The 12237-nt window shown below is 52.0% G+C and overlaps 1 long non-coding RNA gene and 1 pseudogene across 1 annotated transcript in view; one reads left to right on the top strand and one right to left on the bottom strand.

Moving 5' to 3' along the window:
* LOC148670341 (uncharacterized) overlaps positions 1–12237 on the bottom strand; it is a 112386-nt gene that overhangs the window by 58504 nt on the left and 41645 nt on the right. The window lies entirely within an intron of this gene.
* On the top strand, positions 4490–4630 carry LOC148670343 (U1 spliceosomal RNA; annotated as a pseudogene).

Genomic DNA, 12237 nt, shown 5'->3' with positions numbered 1-12237 from the left:
TGGTGCGGCTGGGGGTGTGGCCTCGGCAGTTTCGGTTCTCTGCGGGGGAGGTGCGGGTTCTTTGTTCTCACCTCTCTCCCTTTGTCTTGAGACCGGTTTCTGCCGGCCGGCTTCCACCACCTGGGCAAACGAAGGTTTGCTTACCTTGCATTGGTGAAGGAGGTGTCCCTCGGCGCCGCATCCGTTGCACTTTTTGGCTGCCCTGCAGGTTTTTGCCAGGTGCCCCTCTTTGTTACAGTTGTGACATCTGACGATGTCACACGTGTTCTCCTTGTGGCGTCCTGGGGTAGTAAAGGTACCCCCTGTCGGCTCTGATGTTGAAGCGGGCCGGGGGGTGCTGGAAACCGTCGACGCCCTCTGGGTCCTCTTTTAGGAGGACTTGGTACTGGCGTTTGCCGTACCAGACGCCGCAACTGTCCCTGATCTCCGTCGGTTTGCCCACCACAGTTACATACCTCCCTAGGTACGCTGTTACCAGTTCCATTGGTACGTAGGGGTTGTATGTGAGGACTGTGATGGTCCTCTGGTTTGTCTTCCTCATAGGCTCCGGCCTGAATTCAGAGTAACCGGGGTGCTTACCTTTTTCTCTGATCATTTACGTTGCCTTTTCATATGAGGCGTCCGTGGCCATGTAGGCCTCCATGTATCTCTCTGCCTTGTTGTCTTGCAGGCAGTAGAGATCTCCGGCCACCAACTGCAGGATCCCTCTCAGGAAGGTAATGAAAAAGGATTTTGCAGTTGGCATCGTCTCTGTTTTCTTGGTCCAGTGGAACCGGATCAGTGTCTTCTTGTCTGCCATCTGGAAAGGAGAAAAAAGAAAAAAGGAGAGAAAGAGAGAGAGCAAGGTCCTGTGGAGAGGAGGGTTTAGCTGCTAAAGGAGCAGCGTCCTTGTGTCCCTGTGGGCAAAGCCCAGCTAGGTGCAGGCGCAGGAGGAGAGAGAGAGAGAGGGAGCGGATAGTGCTTCCGAGTCTCGAGGAAGAAAACAAGCACTGCGGGCAGGCCACGAGAACCTACTCCCTGCCAAGAGGCCAAGGAGGCAGAGAGAGAGAGAGAGAGAGGGAGCGGATAGCGCTTCCGAGTCTCGAGGAAGAAAACAAGCACTGCGGGCAGGCCACGAGTACCTACTCCCAGCCAAGAGGCCAAGGAGGCAGAGCAAGAGAAAGAGGGAGGGGAGAGGAGAGAGCAGAGAGAGAGAACGTTGCTGCCGGATTCCACCCAGCTCAGCTGCTGCTTGGCCTTAACCCCCTAGGCTCAACCTAGGGCGATACCAGCTCAAGCACTCTTCAGGATCTTCGATCACCTTCTCGAACTTTGGAAAGACAGGAACTGCGGGCATGCCACTTGAACTTGATCTTAGCCAAAAGGCCGATAAAATTGGATTCCAGCTCACTGGCCCTGCAAAACTTAGTTCAAGACTTTAAACTCTCAGACACATATAGATGTATATATCCCACAACAGCAGGATATACATGGTCAGGGAGGAATAGCAGCTCCAGAATTGACTATTGCTTTGTCTCAGAGAGAGTGAAAGTTGTTGGGGTCACTCTTCAGCCTGTCTTCTTCTCAGATCAAGAAAGCTTTAGGATGAAGAGTGGAACTCCAGGGCGGGACTGTCTTTGGCCCAGGCCTCTGGAAACTCAACACAAAGCTGCTAGAGAACGAGGGGGTAGTATCCCGCTACAAGGAGAAACTATCACAGTGGCTGTCCTTGCAGTGTCTGTATGGGTCAGTAGGAGGAGGTGAAGGTGAGGACAAAGGCCTTTTTCATGGCTGAGGGAAGGAAGGCTGCCAGACGGAGAGGAGTGCTAGCCAGGAAACAGAGGCAGCTGCAGCGTCTCTACACGATGCTGCACAGTGGCTTCAATGAGCTCGAGGATATCACCCTTTTAAAAAAGGACATCCGGAGCATAGCAGAAGAAAGTAGTCGAGGAGTGCTGTTAAGAAGCAGAGTGCAGTTCTTGGAAGAAAATGAGAAGTGTACTCGCTTCTTTTTCAGGAAAGTGGTAGGCTCCAAGTCTGTCATGGAAAGTGTAGTTGATGAGGAGGGAAGAGAGAGAACAGAGCCGAGTGCTATCCTCTCCTGCATCGAGGCCTTCTACTTAAGACTGTACAGAGGTAAAGGATGAAGAAATTCATTTTTTTACCTCAAAGCTAGAAAACGATTTGAGTGAAGAAGATAGGGAAGTACTTGAGAGGGATTTGACAGTAGAAGAGCTGAGACAGGCTATGGAGAGCTTACAGAAGGGGAAAACTCCGGGTGCTGACGGGCTCCCTAAGGAATTTTATTGCACCTTTTGGGATCTGCTTCAGGATCTGCTAATGCTCCTTTTCGAGGAAAGCTATAAGACAGAATTGCTGCCTGACTCCTTAAGAGAAGGCACTATCTCTCTCTTGTTTAAGAAAGGAGCAAAGAATGACATAAAGAACTGGAGACCCCTCAGCCTGTTAGGCGTGGACACTAAGATCCTGTCCAAAGCCCTTTTCCTGTACCTACAAAATGTAGTGACCTCACTGGTAGAGAAAGAACAGACTTGTGGGATAGCAGGACGCCTGATGAGCGACAACCTGGCCTTGTTGAGGGATGTCTGCCTGTACTCAGAGGATCGCTCCCTCCCTCTGTGCATTTTAGGTGTAGACCTAGAAAAGGCCTTTGACCGCCTAAACCGGCAGTACTTAACATCGGTACTTGAGCACATGAAGTTTGGACCCATCATGAGAAAGTGGATTAACCTGCTGTACACAGATAGCAACAGCAGAGTAATGGTTAATGGCAATAGATCACGCCCCTTTGAAGTCTATTCAAGGGTGAGGCAAGGCTGCCCATTATCCCCCTTTTTATTTGTTTTGGCTATGGAGCCCTTAGCCTGTGCCTTGCGCCAGGATCAGGCCATTAATGGGATACCAATGCCTGGAAGTGGGGGGGGAGAGGTAAAGACATCTCTATAAATGGATGACGTCACCCTGCTCCTCTCTGACAATGTCTCAATTAGCAGAGCTCTGAAGTGCTGTGATCGTTTCTCTTTGGCTTCCTCTGGAAAAACTAACAAATCTAAGAGTGAGATTTTTTATCAGAACTGGAGGGAGCCAAAAGAAGGGCATGATCTCAGGCTGCAAGAGAAGAGAATTAAGGTCCTGGGGGTGTATTTTGGAGAAGAGATGGGAACAGTAAATTGACAGAACAAATTGCCAATCTTAAACAAAAAACTGATGCAATGGAAGGACCGAGACCTCACCATGACAGGGAAGGTACTGGTCATCAAAGCCGAGCTCTTGCCTGTCTTGAATTTTCTGCCTTCTACCTTCCCAATCCCACACCGTGTTGCAGTGGTGCTGAGGAGATGGATGTTTCATTTTCTATGGGGTGGGAAGCAGGAAAGACTCAGAAGGGAAATAATGTACAGGCTGCTACTCTTAGGGGGGAAGTCTGTCCCAGATATTGCCATGAAGCTGCTGTGCATTTTCCTGGCCTCTGTGCTGAGAGGCTTTGCAACAGCGCCTGCAGCACGTACCTGGAAATGTTTTGCCAGGCTCTGGGTAGGTAGGGAGGTGTTCAGAGTGTGGGGTGTCAGACCCAAGCTGGATGTCCCACTCTCTGACACATGCCCTGCAATTTATGGGACAGTTAAAAGTTTTCTAAGATCTCACCCAATTGGCCATATTCCCCTCCGAGATGTCAGCGTCCAAAAACTGGAAGATTTCGTTGCACCGCAGAAGAATAGGCAGACCCCTGTGGGCATTTTAACATCAGCCCAAACAAGGAAGGTGTGGAAACACACATTCTCTAAGTTTCTGTGCAACATTCACAGAAATTTAGCCTGGAGTGTCGTCCACCAGTGCTTACCGGTACGAACTTTCTTGTACCGTAGGGGCCTCACCCCCAGCCCTCGCTGCGTTAGGGTTGGGCTGTGGCGAGGAGGAGACTGTGACCCATCTCCTGTGGTCCTGCTTTTTTGCTAAGGCCTTCTGGGCACAGTTTGAAGATTGGTTGCAAGCTCTCTCGCCCCAATTTACCCTGACCGCTGCTTTCGTCATATACGGCATCTCTCCTGTCAAACTTCCTCCTGACGTGTTTGACAGGATCTTGGCCGTGGTGAACAGTGGGAAAGACGCCCTGTGGAGAGTGAGGAACATGGGGCTGTTCAAAGACATCGAGGTCCCAGTCAAGGCAGCAGGTAGCCTGGCCCTGTTCATCATCCGAGAGAACTATTACCTCAGAGATCTGTGGAGAGAAGGGAGGGAGGAAGCAGAAAATCTGTGAGAAATAGAGAGCATAGGTCAATATCTCAAGAGACTGTGAAAAACATTATCATGTTTAAGTAAAGAATGTGATTTGCACCAGAAAAAAAGAAATTGTTGCTATGTAACTGGTACCGTGTCAAAATGTAATGAGATGTGATCATTTATACTGTTTTAAGTATGTATATTAATGTAAAGCTTTCTAATTTGTGATGTCCTGTATTTTTTTGTGAAAAGAAAATAAAGTTCTTAAAAATCGAAATTGAATCGGTTCACCCAGAGCGAGGCTCGGCCATTGCACTCCGGCTGTGCTGACCCCTGCGAATTCCCCAAATGTGGGAATCTCGACTGCATAATTTCTGGTAGTGGGGGACTGCGTTCGCGCTCTCCCCTGATGTGCTTGGTCCAATATCAGATACGGAAGAGTTATGACCCCAAGAGCTGCGATAGGATCCCAGTTTGAAAGGAGTCGATGCCACTGCTGGTTCCCGGTTTCTTTTAGTTAGAGGTCCGGAGAAGCATTTCAAGCTGGTTACGCTACTCCTTCCGGACATTCATTCCCTTTTCAAAGTCAGTCGTTTTGCTGTAGTCTGCATTATTTAGGCTGATTATCGAGGTTAGCCTTTATTTGGTCATGGGGGCCTCGGTACTGTATGCTAATTCTCAAGACAGTTTCACCCGTTTTCTGATTGCTAGGTTCTGTACCAGTGCAGACATGTCAAACAGTGAATGGCTGTACCTCTATTGTATCCATGCTCAATGAATGAAATCAGTAATAAATGAATATATGTATAGTTATACGAAAAACAAGTGGTTTATCGACTCATCTTCATTTGCAGATTTAGAGGCAGCTTCGATATTCGGGGGAGGCGTAAAACATGGTGCTGATCTTTGGAAAGCAGGAGGCAAAACTGACACGTTCTCATACAAGGAGCTGAAACCAGGCCACCTGGGTGAAGATCAGGTATCGTAACCGCTAGACCATATGGGAGCATACAGCCATGTTGTGCGTGCGTCATGTAAGCAAACTGTAATTGCTGCCTTCATGACCTGCTTGATGGAGAAAACACACAAGAGAGTTGGCACTCAGAGTGTCGAAGGGTTGATGTATACTAGGGCTCAGTTGAAATGCAGCGTCAGGACTTTTCCGACCAGTGTCACACAAAGAGAGTACATCCTTTCCTACTGGCTGTGTATGTCTCGGTAACTCGCTGTGATCGTATAGTGCTCAGAATTTGTGTTGTGGCCGCAACAACCCCGGTTCGAATCCGCATACTGGCAGAATAGGAGGAGTACTGCCTGACTGGATCGTTGATGAACGACAGAGGCCACTCCGACCTCTTCTTGGTTTTCTTCAATGACTTACTAAGGAACTTCTTCACATTCGCCCATGCAGGGGAAGCCAGTTACAACAAAGCAAACGCAGGAAAGTGCATTTCAAGCAGAGACCAGGAGGGACTTGTTTACACCGAGAGTGGTCGGAGAATGGAACAATGCGCCCAGCCCTGTTGCTGGAGCCGATTCTTGATGAGATCTTGGGCTCACTAAGAGGCCCCCGCTGGATGCTAATCTTTCTGTTGTTCTTGCAGGTCCTGCGCTGCTTTTGAGCCGACAGAGCTCGTCCTGGTCTGTCGGCACAGCCCAATTGCAAATGATCGGCTCCATGTACAGAAGGAACGTGCGTTTGGTACAAGAGTGCACGAAGGCACCGGAAATACATTGGGAACAAATGACCGGTCGTTCAAGACCTCTGTGAAGTACAGGAGCGTGCAAAACAAGGCTGCTTCCACCCGGTCTCGAACCGGGGACCTTTCGCGTGTTAGGCGAACGTGATAGCCGCTACACTACGGAAACCTGCAGGGACCGCTGCTGGTGTCTCGCTTGCGTTTCGGGCTGAGAAAGGGACGCGTCACTTTAGGCAGGGTGCGCTGGAGAGAGGAACAAAGGGCGCGATGAAACAAAATACCAAAACCCGGGATCAAACCAGGGACCTTTAGATCTTCAGTCTAACGCTCTCCCAACTGAGCTATTTTGGCGGTGCGCAGAGCCCACAGCCACCTGCTCCAGCCTTCCTGTGTTGCGGCATGAGCGCACCAAGAGTAGCGGGAGAGTGTTGCAGGAACGTCACTCTGAAGGAAAGCCACCCAGGTGCGCCCTCTGAGCTCTGTCCAGCGCATCTTCCTCGCATGGCCTCCTGCCTGCGACGGGCAGGAAACAATTAGCAAGAACAGAACGACACCCCATGGGTGTCTCATGACCACACCTTAGGTTGTGACACGTGCAGGTGTGAGGGGTTGCCGGGCTACTTTGGAGCAGAGCTTGGGCGGAGGGGGGGCGGGAAAGCAGACAAAGAGGTGACACCTCAAGGTCTGCACGATCACAGCTCTCCGCCGCCCCAGGCTTCCGCTCGATAAGCTACTTGACACACCCGCCCCTCCTCACACAGACCGTTGAAAAGCCCCCGAGTGGGAGGGCTCTCTCTTCCTCCCAGGAGCTCTTGGACACGACGCACAGACAGGGCGCGGGGAGCCGCCGCCTGCAAACAGGAAGGACTCCACTCCGCAGGAGCTGCAGAGCAGAGGAGATGGGGGCAGCTTAGCTCCTGTGCAGAGACCTGAGCTGTTGTTGCTGCGGACGCTGTCTTTTCTGCACTCGGGGTAGGAGTGAATGTTGAGTTGCCCTTAGAAATGAAGCAGAGCACTTCAACGGCACGGGTGTGTGTGTGCGTGCGCCCTGGTGATTCTGGGAGACAGATCGAACCTGGGCTAAAAGAGAGGGGGCTTAGCCCTCTTCCATTTGCTAGTTCAAAGTTGTACAACCCATTTGTATCTGCTAGGCGGTGCAGTCGTCGTCCACAAAGAAGGCTTTGAAAAGCGTCAAAGGCAAGTCATTCCGAGTTGGTCGTCTGTGTTTTCCGTTCAGACGCGAAATGCTGAAATTTTCTCTCGGCTCCTCGGTTGTCATTTCTGCTCCGTAAAGGAATCAGAGGACGCGTTGGCTTCCAGCACGGTGGGTCGGGACACGATGCCGGGGGTCGGAGAGAGCGATGTCTTCCTCGTTAGTATAGTGGCAAGTATCCCCGCCTGTCACGCGGGAGACCGGGGTTTTCTTTCACCTCCTTAGAGAAAGGACTGCCTTTCACTTCTCTGTTTTCTTTCACAGCGTCGTGCACCTTTTCATTGCTCTCGCTTTCAGAGCCTCCGCACGGCACACGACTCGACATCAGGAAGCACATTGAAGTGAAAGCAGGAAGCGCTGCGACATGCACTGTGCAGATCCCGCCACACTAAGAGGTGAGTGGGTCTGTTCGATGCACAAAGAACGCTTTGATAAGCGTCAAAGGCAAGTCATTCCGAGTTGGTCGTCTGTGTTTTCCGATCAGACGCGAAATGCTGAAATGATCTCTCGGCTCCTCGGTTGTCATTTCTGCTCAGTAAAGGAATCACAGCACGCGTCGGCTTCCAGCACGGTGGGTCGAGACATGATGCCGGGGGTCGGAGAGAGCGATGTCTTCCTCATTAGTATAGGACCTGTCACCTGTCCCCACCTGTCACGCGGGAGACCGGGGTACATCAGGACGCGCATTGAAGTGAAAGCAGGATGCGCTGCGACATGCACTGTGCAGATCCCGCCACACTAAGAGGTGAGTGGGTCTGTTCGATCACAGCGTTAGGCGAATCCCCAATCCCCTTTTGTGCGTGGCGACAAAAGAAGGCTGTTTCCGCCCGGTTTCGAACCGGGAACCTTTCGCGTGTGAGGCAAACGTGATAACCACTACACTACGGTAACGGTGGTAAGATGTGCCCAGCGGCCCAGCGCTGAGCTTCGCCAATGCGATTCAGCTGCTTCCAGTGCCTTTATTGGAGTGCGCTGATGGACCGTGCTCTCTCTCCAGAGACCAGCACGCCTGTCATGGACGGAGCAGGAAAGGCGGCGCCACATTCTACAGCCCTCTCCACGCAATCGACGAAATCGGGCTACTAAAGTGGAGAAAATCGCCTCTCCAGAAAGTACAAATATCATCTTGGAGAGTATAAATCCTATTGCCGAAGGTCAGCCCTGTCTACCAGAGTAACCCTCCCTCCTCCTGCAGCGATGATCAGCTCGTCTCACATGCGAGAAGTCTTCGGTTGGAAACAAGCTCCCCCTCTTCTCGCACGTTTTGCACATTCGAGTGGTTTTAATGCGGCTCCTTCGTATGGTGCTGATCTTTTGGAAAGCAGGAGGCAAAACTGACACATTCCCATACCGGGAGTATGGAGTTTTCAACCCGGGCCGCCTGGGTGAAAATCAGGAATCCTAACCGCTAGACCATATGGGAGCACACAACCCCGCTGTTCTGGGCATCATGCAAGCAAACTACATAAATATGAGAAAACACGCAAGAGAGTTGTCACTCAGAGTGTCCAAGGGTCGATGTATACTGGGGCTCAGTTGAAATGCAACATCAGGACTTTTCCGAATTATGTCACACGAAGAGAGCACAGCCTTTTCCGCCCTGTCACGTGTGTATCGGTAACTCGCCGTGATCGTATAGGGGTCAGTACTTTGCGTTGTGGCCGTCCTGATGTACCCCGGTCTCCCGCGTGACAGGTGGGGATACTCGCCACTATACTAACGAGGAAGACATCGCTCTCTGCTTAGTGTGCAAAACACTTACTTGCAGCATTGTGGGTGCTGTGGTTTAAATGCTATTGGTTTGTGAACAGAATACCCTTATCCCAGTGCATTGTGCCACATTAAATAAACGCACGAGAAAAAGAGATTCAGAACGCAAAGCTGTGTCAGTGTTCTGTGTAAAAAATCGGTTTGAACATCACGGGAGCTGTTTTTAATAAGCTGCTGAGTAAAGAAAATTGTAGCATTTACAGGTTCTTTTCAGAACAACGGACGAGTGGAGACGCGATTAACAAACAAGCGCTTTGTTATTAATACTCACACTTTGTTATGAACACTACCATTAAAACTACCAGTTGTACTCTCACTAATGTTAAAATGAATACACTAGTAGTAGTATTAGTTGCTGCCCGTGACGTCACATACACTCTCTGTGACGAATGCGAGACACCTAGACACATACAGTGACGTGCCGGCTGTTGCCGTGGTTACCATACTTATGATTTATAAACACTGAAAAAAATGCATTTAAACTGTTACTTACATACATTTATCAACTTGGAATATAATTTTCTAGCTCTAGGATAGAGTTACCTAAATAATAATATGAATAATCATTGTTTAATTTCGGATTGAACATTATTAACACTAAACGCACTATGGTAATTGATCGATACAGTCTTTATTGACTGTTTTCTAGATATTTAAACAGGGTCAAGAAAAGAATCAGTACTCAAGAATCAGAGAAGTTAATCGATTATTCTATGGTCCTTCAGTTGAATAAATTGGTTGTCGATACATAAGTGATCAATAATTCTCCTCCGTTCCCTCCGCGCGTCTCCCGCGGTCTCGCTCTCTGATCCCGGCGCTCTGGCTGGTGTGTGTGACGTCACAGCGCTCTTTCTGACAAAGCAGAGCTGGAGGAGACTCCTGTCCGGAGCCCGGGGGGCTTTTCTTCATATAAAATCTCCCCCCCCCAAAAAAAACACACCGGACTGTGAAGAGAAGCGAATCATCACAGTTGGAGAAGGAGAGCGACAAATCTTGGAATAAAATTCTTTAAACAGAAAAAAAAAGTTTACATCGCAGATTATTGTGTTACAAAGCGTACCCGTGTGGAGCAGTAGAGGACAAGCACGAGTCCCTGAAATAAGCGCTTTTAAGAGTTTTACACGAATCTTCAGAGTAAAGAAGCCAGGAGGATCAGACTCCTGATCCTGGAGGTTAAAATGTGTATCCTGGTTTTATTTCCACCCAGCTCTCAGTTCCATTAGTGGTCTGATGATTTAAATTAACTGTAAAACTGTTACCAGACTTAATCTAAATTGTAAATTTATAAGACTGGCTACTAATAATAAATATACTGATCAAAGTGTCAATACTGGTGTTTATAAAGTAAATGCTGTAGCATTTGCAGGTTCTTTTCAGAACAAAGGACGAGTGAAGACGCGATTAACAAACAAGCATTAACAGAAAACCAAACACAGGATATACACACACATGAGGAGACTGACGGAACACGTACACATAGTTAGGGTGGTAATTACCTAACAACACACTATAATTTTACAAGACTACACAGGGCACTAGAACTACTAGGACATTATTTACACAGGTAGGGTCAGCCGCTGGTCATCGTGCTGACCCTCAGACTCTCCCCGGCTACCACTCCCAGCATGCCCAGCGGTACTACGAGCGCCTAGGGGTGCTTTCTCCTCACCACCAGGCGAGGGCGTTACACTGCCCCCACCTGAAGCGTCTAGCGTCTGGCGTCTGGCGTCTGGCGTCTCGCCGACGTCGAACACCCCCCTCAGGCTGTACTCATACTGGGCTAACTGCTGTGGAACCCTGCGCCGCGGTGACGGCTGGCGATCCACGGACGCCCCACTATCGGCCGGCTACAGCCCCGGCTGCTCCTCTAGAGCCTCCCCACACGGCTCCTCCTCCCGGGCCCAGTAGGGGGCCAGGCGGTCTCGGTGCAGGACCACCACCCTCCCCCGTGTTCGCAACCGGACACGGTAGCAGACCTCGCCCACCACCCCGAGTACCTCAGCGGGACCCTCCCACGACGGCGCCAGCTTAGGGCTGAGGCCTTTGCAGCGGCGCGGGTTGTACACCCAAACCGAGTCCCCGGGCTGGAAGGCAGGCCCCCTGCAGCGCAGGTCGTAGTACCGCTTCTGCCGGACCCCCGCCTGTGTCAGGTGGGTCCGTGCAAAGCTGTGCACCCGCTGCATCCGCTGCCGCAGGTCCCACTCGTAGTCCGGTCCAGCCGGCGGTGCCGACCCGTCTCCGGGCGGCGGGCTGAAGACCAGGTCCACCGGGGTTCGCATTTCCCGGCCCAGCATGAGCGAGGCCGGGGTGCACCCGGTGGATTCCTGGACCGCGGTCCTGTACTCCCAGAGCGCAAGGGGGAGGTGGCGGTCCCAGTCCCGTTGGTGCCGGGACACCAGGGTGGCCAGCTGGGTGGCGAGCGTCCGATTAAACCGCTCCACCAACCCGTCGCTCTGGGGATGCAGCGGTGTGGTCCGCGTCTTAGTGATCCCCAGGCGCTGGCACACTCTGGCGAAGACCTGGGACTCGAAGTTACGCCCCTGGTCACTGTGTTACTCCTCCGGCACCCCCAGCCTGGCAAACATCCCCTCCAGCAGTGCATAGGCCACCGTGGGGGCACTCTGGTCCGGGAGGGCGTAGGCCTCCGGCCACTTCGTAAAATAATCCATGGCCACCAAGACGTAGCGGTTCCCAGCCTCGGTGCGCGGAAACGGGCCCAAAACGTCCACCCCCACCCGCTCCAGCAACATGTTGTTGGAGGGGGGCCCGAGAGCGCTCGGGGGGACCCTTCTGCGCCACGCACACCGCACACGTTCGGCAGTACCGCTGCATGTCCCGGTGGCAAAGACCCCAATAAAAATGGCCTCGGAGCCGCTGCAGGGTTTTCTTACTGCCGAAGTGCCCCATGCCCGGCTGGCCGTGCACCGCCCCGCGGAGCGACCGAGGCACCACCAGCTGCCACCGTACCTCGCCACTGGAGGGTACCCGCCACCCCTGGCGCAGCACCCCGTCCTTTACCTCCAAGGCCTCCCACAGGGCGCAGAGGGCCTTGACGGACTTTGGGTGCGGGGCGAGCTCCTCTCGCGTAGGCCGCACTCCTGCTGCCCTCCAGCGGAGCACCGGCCCCACGTCAGGATCAGCTGCCTGACGCTGCGCCAGGTCTGGCAGGCCCACCCCCAGCTGCCCCTCCCGGGCCGTGGCCATGGCGCTCGACTCCACCACGGTGCGGACGGCCCCCTCACACTGCTCCCGCTGGGCATTGAGATGGCGAGATCCCGCACAGTGTTCGACAGTGAAGTCGTACTCCTGCAGGACCTCTATCCATCGCGCCAT

Source organism: Lepisosteus platostomus, chromosome 5 (genome assembly GCF_059453375.1).
Source record: "Lepisosteus platostomus isolate fLepPlt1 chromosome 5, fLepPlt1.hap1, whole genome shotgun sequence".
Lineage (NCBI taxonomy): Eukaryota > Metazoa > Chordata > Actinopteri > Semionotiformes > Lepisosteidae > Lepisosteus > Lepisosteus platostomus.
Note: the sequence above shows the minus strand (reverse complement) of the source record. Positions and strands in the feature narration are given on the sequence as shown.